At 38.6% G+C, this 14085-nt stretch overlaps 1 protein-coding gene across 4 annotated transcripts in view; it reads left to right on the plus strand.

The window, feature by feature from the left end:
- ITSN2 (intersectin 2) overlaps window positions 1–14085 on the plus strand; it is a 69143-nt gene that overhangs the window by 564 nt on the left and 54494 nt on the right. The window lies entirely within an intron of this gene.

Consider the following 14085-nt stretch of genomic DNA (forward strand, 5'->3'; position numbering starts at 1 on the left):
AAAGTTAAGAATTTTTCTCTTCATTTTGTGCCCCTTCCTCTATAGAAACTTTTGGATTTGTTTCTTGGTGATTTGCTTTCAAAGACATGAGAGTTGGAACCTTAAAATTGTTTATGTGTGTATGTATGGGACAGAGTGTATTTGTGAAAATATGATTTGCAAAGACCTGCTCAGAAATTTGACATTTGCATGTTGTTGTTTACAGAGCTGGCCAAAATGAAAGTACAAGTATGGAAACAATGTTTTGCATTGTTTTGCATATTCAGTTATTCCCTATAAGGAGTATTTCTCCTGATGAAAGTGGGGACATAGATACAAGAATGAGTATTTCTTAGCTCATTTGTCTGTGAAGGTTACTGCAGGACTGGGAGGTCTTCACTGAACTAATTTAGAAAATTGTCACTGCTGAGATAAATTGGGTGAGTAAGGGGAAGGTGTTTTGGTTTTGTTGTGTTGGTTTTGTTTTTTTTTTCAAAAGAACAACATTAAGATTTCAAATTAACCCTCTCTTTAAATACCTGTTTCATATGTGCATAAAACATTTTGTGAAAAAAAAATCGTTGTGATCAACACTTTATTTCATACAGTCAGCTGCAGTTTGTTCCAGACTTTGTTTCACAGACCTAACAAAAAAAGAAAAGGAGTCAATATGTTATATAATAGGGGAAAAATTATGTCCACCTTACTGGACATAATGAATTTTTTTATAATTGCCACATGCTTTTTGCTTCTCAGTTTAAAATAAACAATCAGAAATTCTCTTTGGGGAAGGTGCAAATTTATATCCTTGGCTGTCTCCGTGTTTGATGTGTGAATAAGTTATTTAGTGTCTTTGTTTTGGCTTTTCGCTCAGTGCTGTTGTAGGATTGCAAGTGTATTGACAGCACTGGGCACGTACATGACTTGATCTCAGAAGCCTTAGTTTGGGAGAGTGATCCTTCCCTTGATCTGAAATCCCCTGGGCAGTACTGTCTGCTGCTCTCAAAGGGAATGGTGCCAGAGGATGCTGCCTTTCCCCTCACAGAGTTTTACTGTGTTGAAAGGCATAGTAAGAGAAACACCAGGCAATAGTTAAGCTGTTGCTCCTCACAGAATAGTTAAATGACTCTGTGTGTAGTTTTATAGCCATATTTCTTATCAGAATTGATTACATTTCAAACAAGTCAGGTGGGGAAAAAAAGAATAGTTCTAATATGATTTCTGGATAAATACTGAGCAACCTCTGCCCTTGAAATTGTTCTTTAGCCTGTGTTCTGCTTCCTTGCTACTTAGCACTGCTGTAGTGGTTGCATTCAAAGTAGATCACCTGCATTTGCCACTCATTGCAGGAAACCTCTAATTACATTGTTAGACCTTGGTAGTGACTTGAAGCATGAGATGAAGAATGAGGTTATGTGTGAGGCAACTAAGCCATTAGGCATTGCTGAAACCTGGGAGCTCTGGCTGCCTGCCTCACCTTCATTTCAGCATAGTGTTGACCCTTCCCTTTTGTCGCCTGCTGGGGGAAACGGTGGTTTTCTTATGGGGGAAGAAACCTCTTATTCCTTCAAGGTACAATATTGTATCTTGATAATAAGGTAGATTTTAGTTTATGATTAGCGTAAGGCATGAAGTAGTTTCTGTTTCAGGTTTCTCTTTCAGGATTATTTTTGGCACTCAGTGTTGCAGAAGAGTGAGTGGATAGTGTGGAGCAGATGGGTGTACAAGTATGTGATGATATGACACAGGGTGACAAGGAGTTTGAGAACTGCAGGGTTCAAATGTCAAAGCACGATACTCAGTCTCAAATATAGGAGATGCTACAACACTTTATTTACCAGCCTAAGCAGAGAAAGCCAGTCTGCACAAGACCCTGAGAAGGAAGAGTAACTGAGCTGTGTGCTTGACTTCCAGTGGAGAGATTCAGCTTTATTGAGGCACCTTCAGAATATACCTTGGCTGAGCAGGCTCCCAGAACTGTCCAGCTTCAGCATGTGGCTGATGGCCAAACTGTGCTGTACTGAGAGCTGGCACCTTCTGTTGTAATTCTGTGGCCATGTGTAAACTTTAGCTCATTGCAGCGTTGTGTGCTCTAGGGGCACGTGCTCTTGCCAGAACTTTCTTCTCTAAAGTCATGAAAGGACACAGCCAATGGAGAGGAGTTCCCTTTGACTCTCCATTGCTGTCCAAGGTGACCTTTGTGGATGCCTTAATAATAAGCTGGAAATTCAAAGAGGAAAAGCAGGACAAAAGAGTGTGTGTAGATTTCTTTACAAATTTATATCCCATGCAAAATATAAAGGTTATTATGACATTTTATATGAACAGGCAAGGCTGAGCAACATGTGCCTTATGTATAAAGTCTGCCAATTACAGCACCAGATGGATAACATACATTTATCTATGTGGAGTCCAGTTCTATCAAAGAGCCACTCCAGGCATATCCATCTCCCCACTCTGCAAACAAGGTCAAGGATTCCCTACTGAGGGCTTAGTTTTATCCAGTAACTGTCTGAATATTGATCATTATTTCTGTGAAAATGATAATACAAACCCAGTTTATGGTGGTTGATTCTCCTTACATACAGTTCTCCATCTGGACAAAGCTTTCTTAGGAATTCATCCCAAGTCTTGCAAAAGCTTTTGGAAATGACATTTAGTTAAACTAAATAACAACTATCTTCAATAGTTGCGTTTCTAAAGAAAGACTTAATGTGCTAACCACAAACAAAATTTAAAAGAATAAAGGCTTTCTTTAATAGGTTAAGAGGTACTTCTATCTAATTTGTTTCTGTGATTGCAGCCTTTGTCACAGAGCAGGAAGAAGTAGCCTTCAGTGCCATGGGATGTGTTCTTTCCAGCTGGAGAGCAGTTGCATGATGTTTCTGTTCCAGATCCCCTTCCTTCTTCTGTAGGGTAGATTTGTTCAGGGTTTCATATCAGTGCTGGTGCTGGATCTTGGTTTGGGGAGATTTAATCTTAACAGACCAGCTGGAACAAGGAAAACAGTATTTGCCGATCAGTATCTTTCACATTGTTTCCTTAAGTACCACTGGAATTTTTGGGCTGTGTGCTTTTTTTGTTTATGTTTTTATTTGTCCTTCCTCTTCCCTCCTACCACCTGTTTCCTTTTGATACAAATTTTTTGTGGTCCAGCAGGAAAATGTCTCTGATAAACTGAGGTGCAAAAAGTAAGTCATGACTCATTTCATGTGCTTCTAAACCTTCATAAGTCAAACTGGATTTTGTGCTGCTCTGAATAGAACTGAGTTTTGTGTCCCCACACTTAGGTGTGTAGGAGACTGGGGTGGACATGAAGGGGTTGTGTGAGGTCCTGGTTTCCCTGTCAAAACACTCACTGATAGGTTCTGCTGCATGTTCTTTGTAAAAAAAGTCAGTCTCAAGACTTGTGGTCTGAACTTTTTTTTAATTAGGAGGAGCCCTGGTCATCAGAGTTCAATTAAAAGCTGCTTGAATGCAACCTGACTCTTAACCTTGTGTGCACTGGAGATACGGAAACTGTAGACTTGCATATCAACAAGCGTAGATAAAGATACAAATCTGAATTAGACCTTGCAAAGAAAATACCAGAACTTGTTCTTGCACCTAAAAAAAGGAAAAGGAAAGAAATTCTAAGACACAGACAAATATTTTCTCTGTCCTTACTTAGGAATTAATCCTTCTGCTCACTTTTCAATGAGGATGGTGATGTCAATTGATACAGAGCAAAATTAAAATGCTCAAGTCAGGGAGTGTATATCTTCCATTCTTACACCCTGCAAAAAAGTAGATTTCCAGTTGCGTTTGCCGTATTTTTTGTTTTCTTTAATCCTAACAAGTCAGAAATAACCCTATAGGATTGCAGAATACAAAGTCTCTTATTCATATTTAATTATGAAGATAATATGATTCACATGGCAGATGTAAGAGGAAATTTTAGGAGGAAGAAATAATTAGATGTGGAGGTGAATGTGAAATGGAGTAAATGGAATCAGGTTTTACAAGGAAAGGTTTTAGCAAGGAAAGGTTGTTACTTTATGTCTTCTTCACTAACTGAATTTTGTAGAAAAAGTGTAACAAGATCTCAGGGTTGGACTTCATTAGGGAAATAACTGGCTAAAAGGGAGAGAAAATGCAAGTTTTAAACTGGAATGTTGTAATCATTATATTCTTCATGGATTTTATCTTAAGGCCAGTCTTAGTTATTATTTATGGCAATGTTATCAGTAAAAAGCAAATGTATGCTGGTTAAATTGGGCGATGTCACGAACTTTGGAGTCATTTCCCAGCCAGAATTACACACTATGGACCACATATCATTGGCTAAATTTCATCACATTTCTGTTGTGCTGTCTCCAAATAGCATTTTAGCCACAGCATTATTATGAGCTGGAAGGATTTTTGCTGTATGCTGGGAACTCAGCAGTTGGCTGTGACTAAGGAGGAAGACAACCGGATGTATTGGATGATCATGTAGTAATTACGTGATTTGAGGGAAAGGAAATGCATCCTAAAATGTGGTGGGTGAAATAAGGAGTGCTGTGTGCTATTGCCTAAGGCACTGGTGAGACATCTTGTAGGATATAGGGTAGAATTTGGGTTATCTGCTGAAGAGGTGAAAAAACCTCAGGAAATGAAATAGATGCAAAGTTGGGGTTTGGTGTTACCCAGGAGAGATGAATTAAGTGTTGGGAAAGGACAGAGAGGTTGACTTTGCTGTTTTGGTGGATTTGTTGGTGTTTTGTTTGGTTTTTTTTTTTAATTTCACTGCATTTGCTTTTCAGTACATAAATTTGCTCTTTATTTTTTTCTTAATAGGAACTAACTTGTCTTTGAGTACAATGTTAGCACAAGGGTAAATAGAGATGAATCAGCTGTTGGTCTGGAAATGGGAACGGTTCTGTCAGCAGTGACGTTCTGGACCCTGGTCAAGAAAAACGTCTGATTGCCTTAAGGCAGAGCTTGCATTTTAGGAAGGAATTAACATATCAGAGTTTCTTGGAGAAGCAGAGCTTGCATGTGGTGACCTTGGAAGTCCCTTCCAATCCTGTGCTCCTAAAATGTAATAAAGAATTAGGTAATAGTGGATAGTAGTGTTGGGGTTTCATCCATTAACTTAATTTAAAGCTATATCTGCTCTGTCTTGCTAGGATTTTATTTTGTTAGTATCATGTGTTAGCTTTTAAAAGATAAATTTACACTGAGGGGGAAACCCAGGATGGTTTTTATCTGGAATAATAATACTGTAATGCAAGCTGCTTTGTTCATTTGGGATGTCAGTGAGACTTCCTGGTGGTTTTTCTTCAAAGCATATAAAAACCTAAACAAAAAACAGAAGAAGATCTACAAATACTTCCCCAAAATGGAACCAGAGGGCTGAAGGCTTAACTGAAGGGACTCAGAAACATAAATGTATCACATAGCCAAGTTTCAAAGGGCTTTGACTGTTAAAATTTTCATTTCCTTGAAGATTTAACTCCAAAGTTTGGGAAATATACTACTCCAATCAACTACTTTATGTGGCTGTTGTAATTTAGGGTTGATGGGCATGTGTGAAGTGGCACCATCTTAACATCTACTAAATTCCAAATTGTCTATGATCATTGGGGCTGCTTTGAACAGGCCGTAGATGATATTAATTAGTATTGGCAGAATGAGTTCAGGTTTAGCCCACTAATTATAATGGCAGTAATAAACACATTTTTAGGCATTGTGGTCTGTCAGTCAATTTATATAATGCCCTATTACTTTAATTAGGAATCTTGTGTGTTCAGGCTTTTCAGTGTGCTGCATCAGTTCTTTGGGACATCTGTTGTTTTTCCTACAATGGAGCAGTAACCTGAAATCATCACTGAGATAGCAGGAAGGGTTGAAACCCTGGAAAGCTGAAAGAATGTCAGTGTTCATGGAACTAGCATTCCTGTTGAGTACCTTCAAAGAAGATATTTTAATGACTTAAAAACACTTGTGCTTTAGTTGGATGTGAAGTTCTCTGTATGCGAGTCTCAAGAGCAGGTAAGATCAACTGAGTATCAAGAGTTGTTTTAGTGCTGCTTATCGAAGTAATTTGCTTAAAAGTTTTATATATATATATGCATTTTTACAATAGGTGGTATATTTTAAAGCATGTCCCAACATTTTTCCCTGCATTTCTTCTCATAGCCATGATTTTCCGTTGAACTGTGATCTCTGCAGCACAGTTATTTCTTTAGGAAACATGTCTTTTCTGAAAGTCTTGGTTTCACTGTTATAGAAGAGCTCTGCACCTGTTACAGTGTGTGTTGATACTTGTATGGCAGTACTGAAAAAAGTGCACTTGTATTTTCCTAAGAGCTACAGGTAGTAATTACTGTGCAACAAATGATAGTGCTTTCATAGCACTGTGTTTCATAGAAATTCTTCAGGCTTGGGGAAGAAAAATATACACATGTGAGTTAATGTGTGACCATTTTCTGGTAGAGATGATGTGGGTTAGAAGGCCAGCAGAGTTATTCCTCTTATTTCTCACAGTCTTTATATTGAGATTGGATTAAGAAATACATGGACAGTACTTTTTAACCTGACCTGAAGATAACTCTACATCCACTGGGCTCCCTGTTCTGGAAATGATCCACTCTGCAGTTGCTGTTACACAAAGGTTCTGGAAAACCTATAATAAAACAGGAAATAAGGGTACCCATGAAAAAAATGTCCAAAGAGAGGATGTGGCTCTTGTGTTAAGGGAGACTAAATGGATTACAACTGTTTAGTTTTAGAGAAGAGGCAGCTGAGATGAAGATACAATAGAAACCTGGAAAGCCACAACAGCATAGAAAAGGCTAACAAGGGAAAGAATATTCACTGGTTTTTTTCAGCGCTGAAAGGGAAGCAGTACCAAGTGAAATTATTGAGCTTAAGGCAAGCAGAAGAACCTGGGTTTGTTTGTTGGTTGGGTTGTTTGTTTGTTTGTTTGTTTGTTTCACACAATGAACAACTCATTTTTGGGACTCACTGTCTCAAGATGCTTTGGAACCAATACATGGAATCAAGGAGGAGGAAGGATCTATGCCATGGCTATTAAATGCTTTGCTTTTTTTCTTTGGTGCTTTTTTGGCTCAAGAAGCTTGCCAAATTGCTGCTTTCTGACAGTTGAAAAACTCTAATACCCAGAGAAGAACTCTGTTCCAAATTCTAGTCCCTAAATGTCTCCATGAGCCATTGGGAAGGCAGGATTAGGAATTGTGGTATAAACTGATACCAGTGGTTTTATGAACATAAATTAGATGATTTTAAATTTATTATATTTAAAATCAAACTCCCATGTGTGCTGGGAAAGTAGTCTTGTGTATATGCTGGATATAGTTGGCAGGTTTTACTAATTAATAATTTAACCTTCTAAGGAGTACTGCTTAAGCAAACTCTCTGCTTCTGTTACCTTTGTGTTTTCTTCCAGCTTTCCCTGTATTTTTTCCTTGTGCCAGGACTAGAAGTTACAAAGAGGAGTTTAACAAGAGTGATCAAAGATACAGAACAGCTTCTGTATGTGGAATAATTACATTGACTAGGACATTTCAGCTTGGAAAAGAAAGAGTGGGGATGGTGGAATACATGGGGATGGTGGATACAGTAGAATGTTTCCTTCTCAAGGTCATCTGTCATTTTTCAGGCAGAGGAATGGTAATTAATCTCTGATAACATGAGAATGAACTGGTATCAGATGAAAGTACTATTGGCAGATATCAAACATACAGAGCACTTTGCAGTGTCAAATAAACAGGGTAAACTGTAGGAAGCTGTGGATGCCAAAAGCTTACCTGGATTCCTTAAATAATTAGAGATTAGGTGGATTTTCCTGCCACTGATGAGGTGCCACCTCTGGTTCAGGAGCTGCCCTGGGAGCTGAGAAGCCATCCTGGAGCAGTACCACCATGTGCTGTGGTACCACCATGTGCCTGTTGTTCTGTCTGGGATCTCAGCTGGGGGAATACTCAGTCTGTGCTGGAAGGGCCGTTACTGTGTTTTATTTCCTAAGTTTTCTCCTAATTTCATTTTTGCTGAGATCATTCAGGAAATGTCTCTTCATTTTCCTTCTCTCCCACCCTTCCTGTGTAATTTTTTTGTTGTTGTTCTTCTCTTTTCCTCTTTTCTTTCAAGTCTGTATCCCAATTCTCTGCAAATATAGCCCATCAGCCTTCCTCCTGGTCCCAGACTTCCTCCTCAAGTCTGAGAACCCAGAAATGTGGTTTTTACTCTAATGGCCAGATAATGATGAGAACTACAAAAATTACTGTAAAGGATTTAATATTCCTGAAACAGAGTTCTGCACTGATTTTATGTCAGTGTATGTTTTTGTAGGAGAATAATTTCCTTTACTCCACCTAATTTCAAGTTTCATTTTGAATCCTCTTGCCTGGTATTTTTATTGCCTGCATTTCTCTTAGTGCAGAAAGATTTACTGGCTGCTGCAGATGGAAACTCACCTGCATCTTATTAGTTTCACTGCACTCCACAGGGATTTGCTAGACAATCATTAAACAAATTATCCTTTTGTAAATTTTTAATTAAATCAGAGGGGTTTTTTGTGACTGCTGGTGAGCAGCAGCGGCATAAAAAATCCATTTCCAGAATTAGAAAAGTTTAATCAAAGCTCTGGTCTTCTTTTTCCTCAAGCATGGTGACTAAAAACTTTTATTTTCCTCATGAAAGACTTTGATGCCGTACAGGTTGACTGAGTTTACTCCAAAAGACTTCTGATCTGTCCTTAACTGAAGGGTAGGCTTATCTTCCATCTTCTGTGTCATGCTGGAAAGGAAGGCTATGGAGTCCATCAGCTGGAAGTTTGGTAACCTTAAAAGCAAATGGATGAGAGTCTTACAGCTGATAGGGCAGAATTTGGCAAAGTATGGTTATTTCATGCCTTGATAATGTTGCTTACTTGAACTTTTCATACCTTCTCTTTGAAAGATTCTTGTTGGTGTGACTTTTTTCTTCTGTTGTTTCCATTTCTAGAATCCATTCAAAAGTATTAATTGCAGATTTAGGGAAATGACCATTGCCCTATACTGGGCTCTGGTGAGGCTGCACCTCAAATCCTATGTTCACTTTTGGGCCCCTCGTGACAAGAAAGACATTGAGGGGCTGAAGCGAATCCAGAGAAGGGCAGCGGAGCTGGGGAAGGGTCTGGAGCACAAGTCTGATGAGGAGCAGCTGAGGGAGTGGGGGGGCTCAGCCTGGAGAAAAGGAGGCTCTGGGGGGGAACCTTCTCATTCTCTACAACTCCTTGAGAGAAGATTGTAGCCACATGGGGGCCGATGGCTTCTCCCAAGTACCAAGTGATAAGACAAGAGGAAACAGCCTCCAGTTGCACCAGGAGAGGTTTACATTGGATATTGGGATCAGTTTCTTCACTAAAAAGATTGTCAAGCATTGGAACAGGGTGCCCAGGGCAGTGGTGGAGTCACCATCCCTGGAAGTGTTTAAAAGACTGTAGACATGACACCGAGGGCCATGGTTTAGTGATGGGCTTGGCAGTGCTGGGTTAATGGCTGGACTCGATGATCTTTAGGTCTTTTCCAACCTAAATGATTCTCTAGTTCTGTGATTCTGGGCACAGACAGAGCTCTGTTGTTGGATAGAAGAAGGGGCTTGTTTCATGTGCTGCATCAGTGTTAGTAACTCAGCAACTAGAGGTGGTTTCACTGGCATTGCTTCTCCAGAATTAGGCAGAAAATACTTTTCTGTTAATTGCTGGTATTGAATCTGCATCTGAGGAAGGCTTAGGTTAAGCCAAGCCTGCGTGTCAACTTCTTCGTGTAAGAAAAGAAGTTAATTAGCTTTCAGGAATAAAGCGTAAGTTTACCAACATTGCCTGTTATAGTAATTGCACTTTTTGATGAGAAGTAGAAAACTTACCTCATTAAAACTTAAATAAAAAAAACTCTATTGAATGAATTGTCACAAATTCTACAGAAAATTAGTGTAAAAGGTAGCATGTCACTGTGCAGTTCAGAGTACTGTCATGTTTATACACATTTCCTAATGTATTTTCTACATTATTGGAGTTCTAACAAAATTTGAAAAATAATTTTTTGTTTGTACATCTTCAAGTAATGATATGTCTGTGTTTTGCAGTTTTGGTTTGGTTTTGTTTGGGTTTTTGTTGTTGGGTTTGTGTGTGTGTGTTTTTGTTATTTGGGGATTTTTTTGGTGGTTTATTTGAATGTTTTGCTTCCTTGATGTGTTGTTTTATATTTCAGTGGAGTTGGCAATAACTTAATTAGAAAGGATCTTCTGAAAATCGATAACCATAACGAGTTAAAAGTTTCTGTGATTTTTATAAAGTATAGCAATACTATCCTGTTGTTATAAACTGATAGTTTAAGTGCTTTGGAACAGTCAAGTGTGCTGTAGGACTCAGAAAAGTAGATCTAAACTGTTAGCATGGATTAGACTATTATGTATCTCTAAATTGTTTTAGGGATTATACTCCTTCTAAAAGTAAGGATTATGTTTCCACATTGAGATCATTGCATGACACAGAAATTTTAATGTTCTTCCTTTATGGATTTTTTTGTATTGAAGTGGAGAGGTGCCAGTGATGATACCATCAAGCAGAATTGTGTATCATATCTTGTAGGAGTAGGTGGATAGTTTAAATAAGCCCAGTATTTGATTTTAGTGAACTGCTAACCTAAGGCTTCCCTGTATATCAAAATATCTGGAAATCCTGTACATAATGTAAAGAATACAATGTGGCTGCTGCTGCTTTGTCCTCATTTCTGCAAGTGTGCTCTTCAATTAAATAAGCATTTCTTGGCCAGATCTGTGTAGCTCTGCACTTGTCTCACACTGTTTAACAGACTGTGTGCAGGTACCAGTTATTTTTGGCATCAGTGCACACAATTCTTGTAATTTTAATGAAAAAAACAAAATTGAAGGAGAAATGTTTCCCTGTGTTTAATATGCTTTAGCTACAAGTGTTTTCTTTTAACTGTGCACACATTAAAAGAAGTTGATGAAGTTATAATTAAGTATAGACATACTCCTCTCTTCTGGCAGTTGCCATGGTGTTGCTTAATGTGCTGAGAGCTTCCATGAAGCGTTTCTGGTAGGACAAGTAGTCAGAGGACAATGTAGGACAACGTATGTGTTGTGAAAGGAGATTGTATGTGGCTCCTGCCATGGCCTGAGATCATGGGAGCTGTGAATAGGAGGTGCAGTCCTCAAGGAAGAGCAGGTGATGCCTTTGGACGGACCCAAAGCCACTGAAGTAGTGGTGGACACATTAGCACACCTAAATAGGAATAAATGCTGATTATTGGTCAGCATTTTCTCTTACGTTTGATATAAAGAATCAACAACGAAGGAGGGAAGCAAATATTGAAAATAGCAATAAGACTGATAAGAAATCTCAAGTTCAGATTAATGGTAGAAAGTTCTGTGTGTTTTCAGACTCCTGGAGTGTTTATTCACCACTGAGGAAAAATTAGAAGTCTGATTCAACATCTCAGTTGGGAGCGTTAAATCCAATCTGTAATAAATAATTTTGTGGTAAACTTATCTACAAACACAGAAAGACTGGAATTATGAGATTTATCCCAATATGTCCTAGACCAAACAACTCTCTGGAGGCTCCTAATGGGAGACTATAATGCGATTGCTGGTTGCATTAAGGAAAACCCCTTGCTGTACAGCTTGAGGCACGTTGCTGCATGTCTGTGCTGAAATTCCCCTGTCTTTAAACATAGGGATAAATATTTATTTAGGGTCATTATGAAGCTTCATGCTAGTTTTTTGGATGGTTAAAAAGGTGGTGGTATAATCACTCATCCTCGTGACTTATGTGTACAAGGAATGCTCTTCCAATTTAGGTTTACAATCTCTGTGGAGTTAATTAACTTTGTAGGTCGTAGGAGCGTAGTTTTTATTAGAGAAAAACAAGCAATGTCTGTGAGTGGAAAAACAAAGACAGTTCTTTGGAGAATGTAAGAAATGTCTTATAGTTTTTCACAAGTGAAAAGTTGCCCTTGTCCTTATCACTGACACTGTTGCTCTCACTACAGCTACCTGTTGCCTACAGGTAGTACTGACCAGTGGCAGAGGTCTTACAGAGTGCTTTTAAGTCTGTTTACTTTTCTTCTAGAACTGCACTTTCTTTTCTCCCCTCTTTTTCAATGGTAATTTACCATTTTAAGTAAAAAACTGTTTGTTTCTCTTTCTGATGTTAGCAGCCCATCAAAGCCAGTCCTTTTTTTTTATTCAGAAGATAACCTGTCTGATGCAGTGTTGTAAAGGCATTTCTTGAGCTTTCCTACGAAATACTGTGATCCTGCCATAAGCAGACTCCCATATTCTCTTGTAGAGAGATGTCTTTTATTGAAAATGAACTCATAGGAACAGAAAATGTTGTTTAAATCCCCAGCTTGTTTCCAACAGTAGAAAATTGTGAGTTGCTAACACACTGAATTACAGAAATAACCTGTTAAATGAAGGTAAGGGCAGTATGTGTTTTGTCATCTTCAGAGAAGTCTTAACATTACATTAAAATCACGTTGAGCTTCAGGTTGTTTGTGTGGGTCTTTGTCATTCCGTATGAACTTTCTACATGGGTTGATTCCACCTGTGACTTTGAATTCTTGGATGTATTGTAGAGTTGAGGAGTGGGAAAGTAAAGGAGCTTTCACTGTTGGTTTTCTGTTTTGGAATAGGGAATCTGCAGAAACATTTCTGGGATTGTGAGTCCAGGTTTCCCATGTTGAGTCTCAGGAACAGTTGCCAGTCCTGACGTTTATCCCGATTCTTCTCTGAAAGTGTCAACCTTCTGTAGAACAGAAAGACAGTTTAACCTCTGTCTTCCAAAAGTGTTGCTAATATAGATGTGTTTTTTTCATAAACAAAAAAAAAAGCAAGTGAAGACAATAGTTACTCTATTATGGGGAAAGTCTCTGTGGGGAAAAACCTCCAGAGTTCAACATTTCTTGAGTTTTGATTCCTGAAAATGCAGTGTAGTCATATACAGTCCAGGCGGGTCTTGCTTCTTTTGTGAAGTTGTGAGATTGTAAAGTAACCCCTTTAGAAGAAAAATGATTTTATTCTTACGAGTGATCATCTTGTCAGAGAGATTGTACTATTTTTCCCCTCCAAAATTTTACCAGCTATAGTTGGGAAAAATTATTTGTCTCTTGAAAACATCCAGGAAATTTAAGCTAAGTCAGAAAAGTAACAATGTACTATTCATTGGCTGCAACAAAGCCTCTCATGAGAGCATGTAGTAGCAACTGTACTTTGATTTATGCAGAACTGATTTTTAAAAGTATTGTAGTTCACTGCTACTCGATGCCAGCTCAGAACCTCTGGAGAGCCAAAGGTTCACCACTGCTCCATGAAGAAGATTCTTACCTCTTGCCCATCCTGTGGTCAGGGAGGTGACTGTGAAGAGAGGACCCCTACATCTGAGTTTATGATTCATGGATGACTTGCCATGAGTAGGGACTAGGGCTGTTATGAAGGAAGAAGTACAGAAGTATCTCTGGGCAAAATTAATTGGATCTGGTTTATGGGCAAGACATTTCTCAACCCTGGGACTGAAGGCATGTTAATGCAAAAAAATGTTGAGCTAAGCCAGGTAAGTTTAGATGTTACAATTTGAGTAGCAGATGTTTGTTTGACTCTTCCTGCAGCTTTGCCCTTCCAAAAAAAGGAGTACTCCTCCCTTCCTCACAGTTCAACGTGCCCAAAAGTTGGGCAGTGTGGTTTTTCTCAGCAGTTGTGCTGAGTGTCCATTTTTACTGCATATGGAAGTTTCGGGAATCAATCACAGTGTTTGTGAAGATTGCAGCATGTTTTGATTGTGATTGCATGGGAGAACCGAGTTTCAAAGTAATTTTGTCCGTGTAAGTCTTTATTTTGATGGTTTAGATTGTACTAAAGGCAAACCCAACAATTACTTTGGAGAATGGTGGCATGACAAGGCTTTGTAGAATTGCCAAGACCTCATGAATCCCGTCGTTCCAAGTGTTTATTTCAGATAGACTGGTGTGGTATTTTTGCTCAATATTTTGAGGAATCTTAGTATGATACTTTCTGTACACAGATTTTACTTAATTGTATCACCAAATGGTGACATCA

This window comes from Manacus vitellinus, unplaced genomic scaffold (assembly GCF_001715985.3).
Source record: "Manacus vitellinus isolate BGI_N305 unplaced genomic scaffold, ASM171598v3 scaffold_11_pilon, whole genome shotgun sequence".
NCBI classification, from domain to species: Eukaryota; Metazoa; Chordata; class Aves; order Passeriformes; family Pipridae; genus Manacus; species Manacus vitellinus.